The sequence below is a fragment of the Cryptotermes secundus genome, unplaced genomic scaffold (assembly GCF_002891405.2).
Source record: "Cryptotermes secundus unplaced genomic scaffold, Csec_1.0 scaffold1419, whole genome shotgun sequence".
In the NCBI taxonomy this organism is placed as follows: domain Eukaryota; kingdom Metazoa; phylum Arthropoda; class Insecta; order Blattodea; family Kalotermitidae; genus Cryptotermes; species Cryptotermes secundus.
The window spans coordinates 140,427-153,606 of record NW_019729231.1 but is presented as its reverse complement, the minus strand read 5'-3'; the positions used below and the strand labels follow the sequence as shown (position 1 = coordinate 153,606).

The 13,180-nt window shown below is 40.7% G+C and overlaps 1 long non-coding RNA gene across 1 annotated transcript; it reads left to right on the top strand.

The window, feature by feature from the left end:
* The first annotated feature begins 1,803 nt into the window (after positions 1 to 1,803).
* On the top strand, positions 1,804 to 5,015 carry LOC117282412. The gene is made up of 2 exons (XR_004513147.1): positions 1,804 to 2,156; positions 4,870 to 5,015. It is a non-coding gene; the product is annotated as an uncharacterized LOC117282412 (long non-coding RNA).
* Positions 5,016 to 13,180: the final 8,165 nt, after the last annotated feature.

Below are 13,180 nucleotides of genomic sequence, written 5' to 3'. Positions count from 1 at the left end.
TAAGGCTCTTTGCTTGTCTTACATCTATCATAGAATGGTCAATTTAATTTCTTGTCCGACCATTGAGAGATATCCATTTTTTCTTACGGACACTCTTATGAGAAAACGTACTACTTTTAACAAAGTTTCCGGTGACTGCAAAATTGGCCGTCATTACTCTGTTGTTATTAAAGTTATCGTGAAGGTTATGGTGTCCCACGTTTTGTACGTCCTACAGAATCTTTTCCTGTCTTCGCCTTTGCACCTCCCATAATAATTTGGACGCCATATCTTACTGATGTTTCCCTTCATATGGAGATGGCATAAATACTAATCTACTGACAATTATTGGGTTTTTGGACTTTGTTCAATGTCCGGTATTCTAATAACTGCAAACACAACATTTCGGAAACTGGATCTGTTTCGGTCCTCAGGTGGGGATAGGACACCTACTCTGTTTGGTAGCTTACAAACATATATTGCTTTTTTATGCTTTGTTTCAGAACACAATGAAACTTTATAAAAAAAATGGCAGTCGCCTTACTAGTTGGAGCCCTCACGGTCTTGGTGAAAAACTTTCAGAGTAAGTAACATATGTAGTGTAACTCGTAACTACCAATTATAATAATAGTCCCTGATTTTATGAAAACTATCAGCTATTTAAATAGATTAATGAAGTAGAACATATGAAACTACTTGTAAAATAGTTAACCAGAATCGAAAATGAAGCTACTCAATCGTCTTGTCAATCTGTCCGGTTATTTAGTGTAACGTGTTAATGTCTCTCCTGCATTTAATTACATGAGACACACACACAATGACATTCAGTTAGCTTTGAGACACTACATTTATGGACGCAATACAAGAGTATCTTCAGGTATTGATCTTACTGTACAGTGCAGCTGGAAATCCGACACGTGCAATATATCGTCCCTCCTTCGTAAGCTACATACTTTTACAGCTGTTAGTTTATAAACGAGTATTGGAGACCTGACGCTCTTATTTGCATATAGAGAAACATGCAATTGCAGCTTCAAGCCGGAACTGTGGGCCACGTGGCTGAAAGTTGTCAGTTCCAGATACAAACACGTTCTGCACCTTGTAATGGATTTGTTCAAACAACTCCATTTGAGATGCATTCTATACACAGAGCATATATAAAACTTGTAAGTCCACGTGCTTCAGCTTCGTAACAATTACACGGATTTTGTTGTTGGCTTATAACTTTGAACATTCAGGCGCAGGAAATCAAATATGACTGGTCTATTCGCAACGCCATCGATATGTGTCTTCATGGACAAGTACTGCCTCATCACTACTTAGACCAGCTCTTATCCTCACGAAAGAAGCTTCTAACAATAGACGAAACAGCAAATCCAGCAAAGGTCATTTCAAAACCAAAAGGTCAGTACAGCTGAAGTAGGCTTTGAAGAGTTCGAAAAGCCGCTACACGGTGATTGCAGTCGTATGTCCTAATCAAACGCCAACTCGGTGTTTTTTTAAAGAAGAATAACGTACCGGGATTCTAACCCTAGATTTCTATTCAATGTGTCAAGGTGGGGCCGAGTCCAGTTGGCATGTTGGTCATTAGTGGACCTACTGTTACAGCCCTGGATGATAGATGTTGTGCCCTAAAGACCGACTCCCGGTAACTTGTTAAAAGAGTATTTAAATTTTTATATTTTAGGGAAAATGTTGGCTAGAATAGAATTGGTTTTGGGAAACGCTGGTGAGACGTATGAAAGCGAATGTATAGAGGGTTAAGAAACTTTAAAGAATTCCTACGTATGGAGTTAGACGGGCATTAGCCTATGACGCGGGAGATGTTCTGTCAGCATAATGACGTTGAAGGTATACCGAAATGCTAGCTTTACAAATTCTACACTTGAGTGCTAGGGGAACGTGGGGAGGTAAAAGGCTTAGCCAAATGGACTGTCAGTAAGGAGGCGTGTCCAACCCTAAGGAGCCCAGCCACTTGGGATAAGACGTCATTAGAGGCGGACTTGCACCCTCGGGGAAAATAATTAGTTGCAAAAATAAAGGGTATATAACCAGGGGAGTAAATTAGTATGGGGATTATTCAAACAGTAATTTTGGGCAGTTGTCGCGGAGGCTATGCTGGAAGAAGCACCGACCGGGGGCCGGCCAACGCCATCCGTCTGCAGTCTCAACGCAAAGTAAGTGGAACTACTCTTATCGCCATGCTTAATAAGTGTGATATTATTAAAGTGAAACTCCTCCAATGGGACATGAGTTAGGAACATTACGAAAAGTGTACAGGGCGTAAGAGAGACTCAACGGAGTGATGCAGAAGTAGACATGTGTAATGTAGAGACTGCAGAGGGTGTGTCTAGCTGCAGGGGTGTGTAAAGATATATATATATATATATATATGCAGGAGATGAGCGAGATGTAGTGGAGATACATGGACGAGGTCCAAGAATCGCCTAGGAAGGTGCAATGTGTAATCCGACACCAGTCGGCTCTCTAATTGTGATATTACTAAAATGTATATAGTTGTATATTGATGGTTTATAAATAATATAGGGTAGCATAGGGTGAGAATGTGGGGTTTCGTTGATTTGATTTCCTCCCTTACCACATTTCGCACCTGCGCCCTTCTGACAAGCCCTGTGAATAGCGCGCCCCTAGCCCATGAAGCAATGGCCGAGGAAGCAATTTAGTCGTTATTTTTGCCCCCCACCACCTGTTACTGCAGTACAATAGATGAGTAAGAAATATTTTGGTGGTATGAGAATTGGCAGGAGAAACCGAGGTAACTAACACCAATCACAGTGGCCTCGCGGACCAAGGCACGAAACGTCCCCGCCCGCCAGAACTCCGGGACCGGGGGCCCGAAACCCACTCAAGGCATGGATGTCTGTTGTGTGCGCCTACCCCGTACTTGTGCCGCTCAACGTACAGGCAGAGTTACGCAGGAGCTGCGAACCAATTAGGTTTATCAGTTTCTAGACTACTTTCCTCAATTTACAAAAATGAAACTAGGCTTATGACATCACCTTCCTGCCTGTGTGTCTGCAAATTCCCCCCCCCCCCAATAAAATTATGAATGCCTTAACCGATCTTTATGAAACATGTTATGTTTGACATGCCACTTGTGTTTTATAGGACAAAAGTAATTCCAATTTCTAGTTCTGAACATTCCAATAAGTCATGCCGACCAGCTACCTTTCCTTCTGTTTTCTCCGTCACCAGACTCCTATCTCTCGTGTGTCGCACCTTCTCTCTCGTTTCACGTAAGAACCAACATTCTGTTCTACTTACATCTCTGTCATGTGAAATTAATATATTTTTGAGAAGCTAATGCCCGCTTAGCCCATTAAATACTTCCCAGCCTCTTATGGGACCCAGGGGTTAATTACCGTGTTCCCAATAGTTCGCAACTATGCCCTATTCCAACCCACCTGAAATCCGTCCACACTCTGACATATTTCCCTAAAATGCATTTTAATATAATCCATGTAGCGTATACAAGTACCTCGTACATGGTCTGCGCCTAAGTCCCCCAAGTAGTCTCTTCTCTGGAGGATATTCAGACAAAATGTAGTTCATAGCAGCAAGCCACGTGCTTCATGTTGGTCTTACTTCCTTCGCTGTTCGGACCGTGGATGGAGGCGATATGTTCCTCCGAAACGTCGGTTCAGTTTCGGCTGACTGCGCGGCATTGTGTCCTGGTGGCTATAGCTTATAATGGTCACCCCTGTGGGAATGTGAAATACAGCAAAAATATTGTTTTCAGTTTACACCAGTGGACAACATGATGAAAATTGTTTGAGTGCCAGGAGGTCTGAGAACAAAATAGAGTTTTAAATCACAATAACTCCATTGCGTGTCACATTTTGTGCTGTGGGTTTCAACGTGTGGTATTGGTTTTCTTCCTGCACCTATTGTGGTCTCTAGAAGCTTGCATGAAGAACACATGCGGTTTTATTGCCCATGTTGAGATGTTGTGTCATGGGGTTTTCCGCAGTTCACATGTTACCACGCATTTATTTCTCCATACCCTCTGGTTGTAGTGTTGTTGAGTTGAGTCTCAATTCAAATGGATCCGTTTGCATTGCTCATGTATCTTTTATGGAGACTGAAGTCTGAATTCTGCGCCAGTGGTGTGACCACAATACGTACCCTGCTGCGACATCTGCAGAAGTTATGAAACGGTTTTCTTCTCTTTTCATGTGGGATCTTATTATTTTCTTTACTTCATACATCTTTGTAGCATCTTAAGTTGAATTTGTCTCTCCGACTTCAGAAGTCCTAATGCCGCTGGACACGAGTATGTACATAATTTTGATTTCTATCTTCTGGAGTGCGGAGAGCCGGGAATCAGCAGTCGGTATAGCGACTGACTACGGGCTGGACAACCGAGGGGCCAGAGTTAGAGTCCCAGTAGAGTCAAGAATTTCCTCTTCTCCACATCGTCCAGACTGGCTCTGAGGTAAGTGTGAGGGTAAAGCAACGGGGGCGTGAAGCTGACCACTCACCTCCATATAATGGCGAGGTCCAGAAAATGTGGACCTATACATCCATTTCCCCATACGTTTTCATTGCCTAGTGCTTAATTAGTTAAGCACAGGGAAAACTTTACCTTTTACTTTACCTTCATCTGGATATTCTGTATATATAATTTACTGTTGGTGAATCATGAATTGGACAGTATGCACGGAGCGTCTGATAAAAACCACGAAGATTTTAGTCAGGATAGCTTTCTCCAAGTGCCGGGATTTCCCTTCATTAGGAAATGATTTCTTCCTTTCCAGTTATCATGCGATTTCCTTTATGGTGACAAAGGGTTGGTATGTATAATTACAATGGTCTTGCTAATGTTGCAATAACTTGAGTATATCAACAGCCTTTTCTTTCTGTTCACAGGCATACAAATGTGGCAAGAAGAAGGCAGAGGAGCGGGATGTGCAGCGTCATGATTAAAAATAGTGATGGTGCCAAACTGTCCCCCTGTTTTAATCCTTGATTTGTTTTAAAGCATTCCGTTAAATGGTTCTGGATTATAACTTGATTGATTGTTTCTGGTTAAATTAATTATTCTACTTAGTTTTGTTGGAATACCAAAAGTGGACATAATCATCCTTAATTTCTTCGTTATTATTGTATCACATTCTTGTTTAAAATCTATGAAGCTCAGGTAAATATCTGTATTAAATTCCCAGAATTTCTCCGTTATTTGTCTCAGGGTGAATAAATTGTCTGTTGTTGACCTATTGGATCTGAATCCTGATTGATATTCTCCTATTATTTTTTCTATATATGGATCCAGTCTCTTTTTCAGTATCCTTGTTAAAATTTGATACGCTGTCGATAGTAATAATATACCTCTATAGTTACTACATGTTAATTTATACCCTTTTTTAAATATGGAACAGTTAACTAAACAACAAAATGAACACCAAAGAGCAGAATATTTTACGAGAATCTAAACTCCAGAATTCAAGAAATTACCATTTTTTTTTGCAACCTGGAGGTTCAGTACCGTGCACCTGATCCAGTTCATTTAGACTGATATGATTAAATTGCAAGGGTTCCTACTACTACATAATGGCATTCGATAAGAGTTCTACAGGGGAAATATTTGTGGACAGTGGATCATGTATTAAAGTTGGTACAATCACTGAAATTTTGATAATATTTTCAGAAGACTGGAATACCGACGGAGTGCCTTATAAATATATAGTTTTGTATCGAAGAACTTTTACTTAGAAATGTGTGGCTTTATATTGTTTTCACTCTAACATAAACTAATTTCAGGCGAAGTGAAATGTAGAGCCTACAAGAAAACCTACAAATTTCTACCAAGTTCTTATTTAAGTGTATGCTAATTGTACACCAAACTTTCATTATAAGTATGAACGTTGGTTACTGTGAACTTACAGGTATGCCTACATCTATACAGTTTACTGGGCAAGAACAAACATTTGCTCGTGAGCATACTATTTCTGTAGTCGTGGGTTAAATAATATTGAAAGAGAGTAATAAATTCCCTCACAACCGAACAATATAATTTAAAATAATAAGGATTTCTGATTTTAGTCTCAATTCTTATTAATTACCTTTTACTACAATGACATTATTTAGAGTCATATTAATACGAACCCACATGTCACCGACAGACAGATTTAAAATGTCGATATTCTGGACAGGGCCAGAAAGTCTCTGGAGCCCACCCAGCCTCATGTCGAATGGGTACCGCGGGCTTTTCCCCGGGGCGTGAAGGTGACCATTAACCTCCGTCTAATTAATGAAGCACAGGGTAACTTCACAGTCGATCTATCTATGTCTCTACAGCCTTTGTGGACCTTGACCGGTATTTCAGTTTCTTAATCTATACACAGTCCTCAGGATTCCTTGGACGGGGAATCAGCCCATCGCAAGGTCGCTACATACACACAGAACAACGCAAATAGAATAAACGCAACACATACATTCATGCCTTGAGTTGGATTCGAACCCACGACACCAGTGTTCGAGCGGGCGAAGAAGGTTCATGCTTTAGACCGCGCGGCCACTGTGATCGGCAGCGCTAATCTATTTAGCATTCAGAAGTTTACCTGGAGGGACTAAGGACAATCGCAAAATCCCACAGAATAGCCGATGTCCCACCCTAGAACCAAGATCGAGTAGTCTTGAATAAACGTTTGGAGAATTACAGCTAAGCCAACCTGTTCAGTATACTCGTTTTTAAAACCACGTGAGTCATAAACGTGCAAATGCATTACACATTTCTCGTGACCAGTTAATTAAAACAAGTATTACCTATTAACACTTACATTAACGGGCACTATGTGTCGACAACAGGAATATGTATATGAGACGTACTGCCAGTATATTAACATACAGCTCAGTTACCTGCAAAATATCACAAAGCGCGAGCAACACTTAGGAAGTTAGAACAAACAAAACATATTCCGTGGCCCGTAGTCCGCAAGCGACCTATACCGACCGAATTCCGCCGTTTGTCAGCGAAGTTGTTGCCAACTTTAGCGGAGAGAAGGTGTCACGTGGTCAGCGCAACAGATCCCCACGGCCGTCAGTCTCGGCTTTCTAGACCGGTACGTCAAATATTCATATGCAGGCCCGGTACATAAATTATGTAAAATTCTTAAAGAGTCGTTAGGTTATCATGCTGACAAGTAAATTATTCGTGTAATAATTAACCATACATGATTGCGGGACATAACTTAACATACTGTGATATGACGCCTGAAAGACGAAATATTTCATTGCTAGGCAACGGCTCTCGCGGAAATGAGGATGCACGCAACAATAGAAGAAACCATTTATAAGCAACGGCTCGGTAAACACAAGAACAGGTTATTATTGGAAACTGTTTTCTGTTCGGTCCGCGTAAAGTGTATTTCTTGAAGGAGTCAGCTGAAATTCTCGGTCAAGCATACGACCGTTCAAGTGACTAGACTGCGGTAGTAGCGGAAGCTACTAGAAATAGGGCATAATCTGCTAGACTGACAGAGGCCCTATATATATATTTTATATACATTTGATAACATATTTAACATGTAAAATGTAAATATCCTTTACATTATGACAAATGACTTACTACTGCAGACAATTACTCTGACAAAAGACAGACCAGTCCTTCATCAGAGAGGGTGCTCCACAACAAGACCGAAACTGTCAAGCAGTAATAAATATCTGACCATAAGCCTCAGATTGTGCTCGAGAACAAGGCTGACTGACTGACCGTCAATTGCAATGTGATTTTTACTTTGAGATTATCACAAAATTTTAACTCGTGTGGAGGCGGGATCGAATACCTCCACTGTGACACTGCGAGTCGTAGGAGGCGACGAAAAGGGAAGTCTCAAATTATAGACAGTAAAATATAGTCGCTATTCATAGACTTCAAGAAAGCCTATGTTTCAGTTAGGAGGGAAGTATTCTACAACATGAAACTAGTTAGGTTGATTAAAATGTGTTTAAACGAAATGTATAGTAAAGTCCGTGTAGGTAAACATTTGTCTGATGAATTTCCTATCCAGAATGGTCTAAAACAAGGAGATGCTTTATCGCCACTCATTTTCAACTTCGCTTCAGAATATGCCATTAGGAAGGTCCAGGGAAACCAGGTGGGACTGAAATTAAACGGGACACATCAGCTGTCTGTCTATGCCGATGATGTGAATCTACTGGGTGAGAATATACGTAGGTACCAAAGAGAAAAACACAAAAACTATAATTGACGCAAATAAAGAGGTTGGTCTAGAAGTAAACACAGAGAAAACTAAGTATATGTTACTGTCTCGTCACCAAAATGCAGGGCAAAATCATGACATAAAGAAAGGAAACAGATGTTTCGAAAATGTGGCACAGTTCACATATTTGGGAACAACGATAACAGATCGAAACCTGATTCAGAAGAAAATGAAAAGGAGATTGAACTCGGGTAATGCTTGCTACCATTCAGTCCAGACCCTTTTGTCTTCTCGTCTGGTGTCCAAGAACATAAAAATTAGAATATACAAAACTACAGTTTTGCGTCTGGTTCTGTATGGGTGTGAAACTTGGTCTCTGATATTAAGGGAGGAAGATAGACTGAGGGTGTTTGAGAATGGGGTGTTGAGGACAATGTCTGGACCGAAGAGAGATAAAGTGATAAGAGGTTGGAGAAAAGTGCATAATGAGGAGCTTTATAACATGTACTCTTCTCCAAGTATAATTAGAATGCTCAAGTGAAGGAGGATGAGGGGGGCAGGGCACGAATAGAGGAGACGAGGAATGCATATAGGATATTGGTGGGAAAGCCAGAAAAAATTAGATCACTGGGAAGACCAAGGCGTAGGTGGGTGGACAATGGATCTTGGAGAGACAGGATGGGAGGTATCAATTGGATAGATCTGGCTCAGGATAGGGACCAGTGGAGGGCTCTTGTGAACACGGTGATGAAACTTCTCGTTCCATAGAATGCTGGAAAATTCTTGAGTATCTGCAGAATTTGCGGCTCCTCCAGAAGGGCTCAGCTCCATGAGTAAGTAAGTAACATATAGTTGCGAGGCCCAACGGACTCGCACCCGAGAAATACTGCGCATGGCAAGGGCCAGCAGCATATATAAACGACAGACGCGTCCTCTCGTTAGAGAGGGCGCCCAACAAAAATAAGACCGTAACTGTCAAACAGTAATAACTATCTGGTCATGAGCCCCAGATGGGCTCGTAACCAAGACTTACTGACTGACTGTCAGTCGCAATGTGACTTTGACTTCGAGAATTTATAGTCGAGAGTTAAAGTCTGCGAAGATGAATGGGGAAAGTTAACAGTTGTAGCAGAGAATTGGTTTCAGAGCTGCGGAGTTGGTAGTTGGCACATGATGGAGGGGTGGAGCCAGTTCAATTGAGAGTTTAAAGTCCTGCAGTGCAAAGAAGACCTTACATGTGCTGCAGTACAGTGATATTTGGAGTGTGTGATTAAATGAGTCTGTTATAGCTGGTGTCTTAAAATCCGTTGCCAGGAAACGGACAGTGAAGACTATAATAGACTGAGTACATTAGCGGACATTAGAGTAGATTAGCGGTAGCGCTGTAATTGCGTGTAGTTCCGAGCGCTCTGTATAAGTAGTCAATAAATCCAATTACATCAATCCGTACCCCGTCTTGTAGTCACATCCCTAAATCGTGACAATACATACAGAATAAGGGGCACGCGGTAGCGTAGTTAGTTGAGGCACTATGTTACAAGCCTCAAGGTCACGGGTTCGAGTCCATATCAGGTAGATTATTTTCAATTGGCCTAATCCTTCCAGCCGCACTATGGCCCCGGGTTCGACTTTTTTTATTGCTAGTGGTGTGGGACGAAGTCCCTTGTACTGCGGCCACTTCTGGCCTATTGTACTGGCCCCAGATGATAGGTGAGGGTGATTGTGGAGCAATTGGTGGAATGAAGATTGGCAGGGGAAACCGAATTAATCGGAGAAAACCTGCCCCACCCCCACTTTGTCCACCACAAATCCCACTTGACCAGACCTGGAATCGAACCCGGGCCGCCACGGTGGGAAGCCAGTGACTAACCGCTTGAGCTATGGCGCGGCCTAAGTGTTCACCTTACTCTAGTCCATGTACTAAACGTAATTCTGCGGATTTACAGCAAGCCTATGATCGAGTAACCGTCCTTAGAAACTTCTCCGAAATTTAGAGATTACAGCCATCTAAGAACGTAATCTTCTTTCACCAAGGTTCAGTATCACGAATTTCGTCAGTCGAAAGTCGATGTAGGATTTTTTCCCTTTCAATTTCTTAATCACTCCTACATTTCACTCAGAATCCAGGGCACGAACTTGACGAATATAAATTAAGGAAGTCATAAGGAGTCATATGTTTCGAGAATATTCCCAATTCTGCCTGCTGGATATTTTACTCATACAAGGTAAAATGTTTTAATGTAATTTTGTGATAGTTATATCATATTTCCACATCCGAGTAACAAATCAGTGAGTGTGAGAGGAACTGGACAGTTTGGAAGTGTTGATGCCGAAAATATTTTTCACATTATTAGACACTGAAATCGATATAACAATATCGGATATACCTTATAAAGTTTAAAAGTCCTTATATGTGGGATATGTTGAATGAAAATCGTTGTTTAGATTTTCTGATACCCTAAACACACATTTTATCGTGTGGATATCAGTTTGTACCCAGAAATAATCGGGAAAGATTGTAATATCTGTCCTAACGCTGTAGTTTTTCAAAAGAGAAGCCATGCCGTTTCAAAAAAGAGGAAGATAGAACACCACGGAAATTATGTGTAGTATGTTATATTGCTGCAGAAATGTAAGATGTTATACTTTCAGTCAAATCTACGCACATTTGTAGCGATCCACGTTTTTTTTTTGTGTGTGTGTGAACCGGAATGTTTATTAAGAGCCGACAATGTACCAACTGATCAATAGATTTCGCGCCTCTTTTGGAACTCGAAAGCTGTAGCGTGTTCACGAAACCTACCACTGGATCCTAACCCAAGCCAGTCGAATGCAGTCCAAATACTCAAAAAAAAAAAAAAAAATTCCTAAAGATTCATTTTGATATTATGGTCCTATTTACTCGTAGGACTCTCAAGTAGCACTTGTGATTTCCCTTCTAAAATTGTGTGGGCTTTTGTCGTGCCAACCATGAATTTTACATATCCCACCAAATCAGCCTCCTTGATTCTGTCTTCCACCTATTTGTGGTGAAGAATAAATATTTATAGACATCCTCGTTGTGTAAGAATTTATTTTCTCTGTCATAGGTTCAAATATTCTTAGCACCTTATTATCGCACATCCTCAGTCTGTCTGTATGTTCTTCCATTTTCGCGGCATGGTGCCAGATTATCAAATGTTAGTCACTGATAAGAAGTTGAGTCATCCGCCCCCTTGCTCCAGTAGCACCTGCTGAGTTCAAACAGGATACCTGTTGCTGTAAAAATGTTACACAGTTTTTCGGTTCTTAGCTTGCGATGAGAGCGACACAAACTCCACTCAGGACATTTCAGAGACAGACTTCGTAAATTTCACCATGTTCTTTTTGGTTCAAACCAAACAGCATGAAAATACAATGTTTGGTGGCCTTGTGGCCATCTTCCTCCGCGTAACTATGCTTCTCGGTATTCAGGACGGATAAAGTAAGAGCAAATGCGTATTTTAAAAATATAATTTGTAACTGAATGGCCTATTGAGTCATAAAGCTACTCCAGACATGAATACAAACAAAACTTGTAGCCACCGGTGCAGGCCAGCATATCAGTCAGTGTCACGCGACAACACTAACTATGGTTAGCCATCTGCATCTTAGTGTAACAGATCAAGGTTCACATCCACGTAAACCACGAAATTCTGAGAAGAACTAATAGCCTACTTTCCTTTGATACGGCACGGACCGTATAGAAAACTACGCGTTCAACAAGTCTTCTATTGTTCCTTGTGTAGTTGCCGCGGTAAAGTTTTTATCAAGCCTTTGCCTAGCAACGATAAAGGGATACACATTCGGATGTACAGTTTTATGGGAGGGATTCATAAAGTACGCCGTTGAGATGGGTTCAGGTGCCATGATTGAATAAAGATTGTTTCAGGCATTCAAAAGTTGATTGGAGGAGGATACACAGACACACAGAGAGCATAGTGATGTCATAAGTCTGCTTTTATTTCCTCATAATAAAGGAATTAGGCTTACAAGAAGCAAAAACAATCTTGGGTATTTTATTAGCCTACATTCGTTATATTGAAATAAAATAAAATACAGTAAGGCTTATGAGATCACCTTGCCGTCTGTCCGTCATTCTCTCAGTATATTCCCCCTTAATCTTCATCCGGAGGCTTATTAGATCACTTTGATATCTGTGTGTGTATTGCCCCATTTTTATGTTTTCTCTGGGCTCAGTGTCGTATAAAAGTAAAGCAGGCCATTAGTTCCTCCCGTAAATTTCTATTCTTTTGTTTTTTAACGGAAGAGGGAATAAAATATTCAGTGCTGCAAGTTGCCAGCCATTTGTACAGTCTTTGCTCTGGGCCCAAAATCGGCCATTTTTAACATCTTATATCTCCGGTGGAGAAGCTCCGAAAATTTTGAAATTCATAGCAAATAATTCCCTATTCTAGAGTAACTTGGAATTAAAATTCCAACTTTAATATTCAACTAATAGCGAAGTTTCTATAATGCGAAAAACTCGTTTTTGGCTCAAATGGAGGTTTGCGTTATCTTCCATATCTCGATAAATATTGAAACTAGAGACTCCAATAAGAAACCAATTTGTTCCTCATAATATGATCTATAAATCATGGCATTACAAGGTTTCACTCAACTCACCTCCTCTAGGTCTAGTTAAGCTTGAAACTTACCTATCGATTTTGGGAGAAACGCTACTTTTGACCTTCAAAAACCAATTGGAGGGGGAAAGTATCAGATTTGTGGTTTCTACCCTTTGTTGCTTCCTAGATGAAGAATATAATCACATAGTTTCGAACACCGTACCTATTTTCCAAAATTTTTCAGGAGCTTCCAAACTTTGCTCTGGGCCAAAAATCGGCTATTTTTAACATCTCATATCTCCGATGGAGAAGCTCCGAAAAATTTTAAATTCATAGCAAATAATGCTCTGTTCTAGCGTAACTTGGAGTTAAATTTACAACTTTGATATTCAACTAATACGGAAGTTGTGTACACTTAAAATTTTACAGATT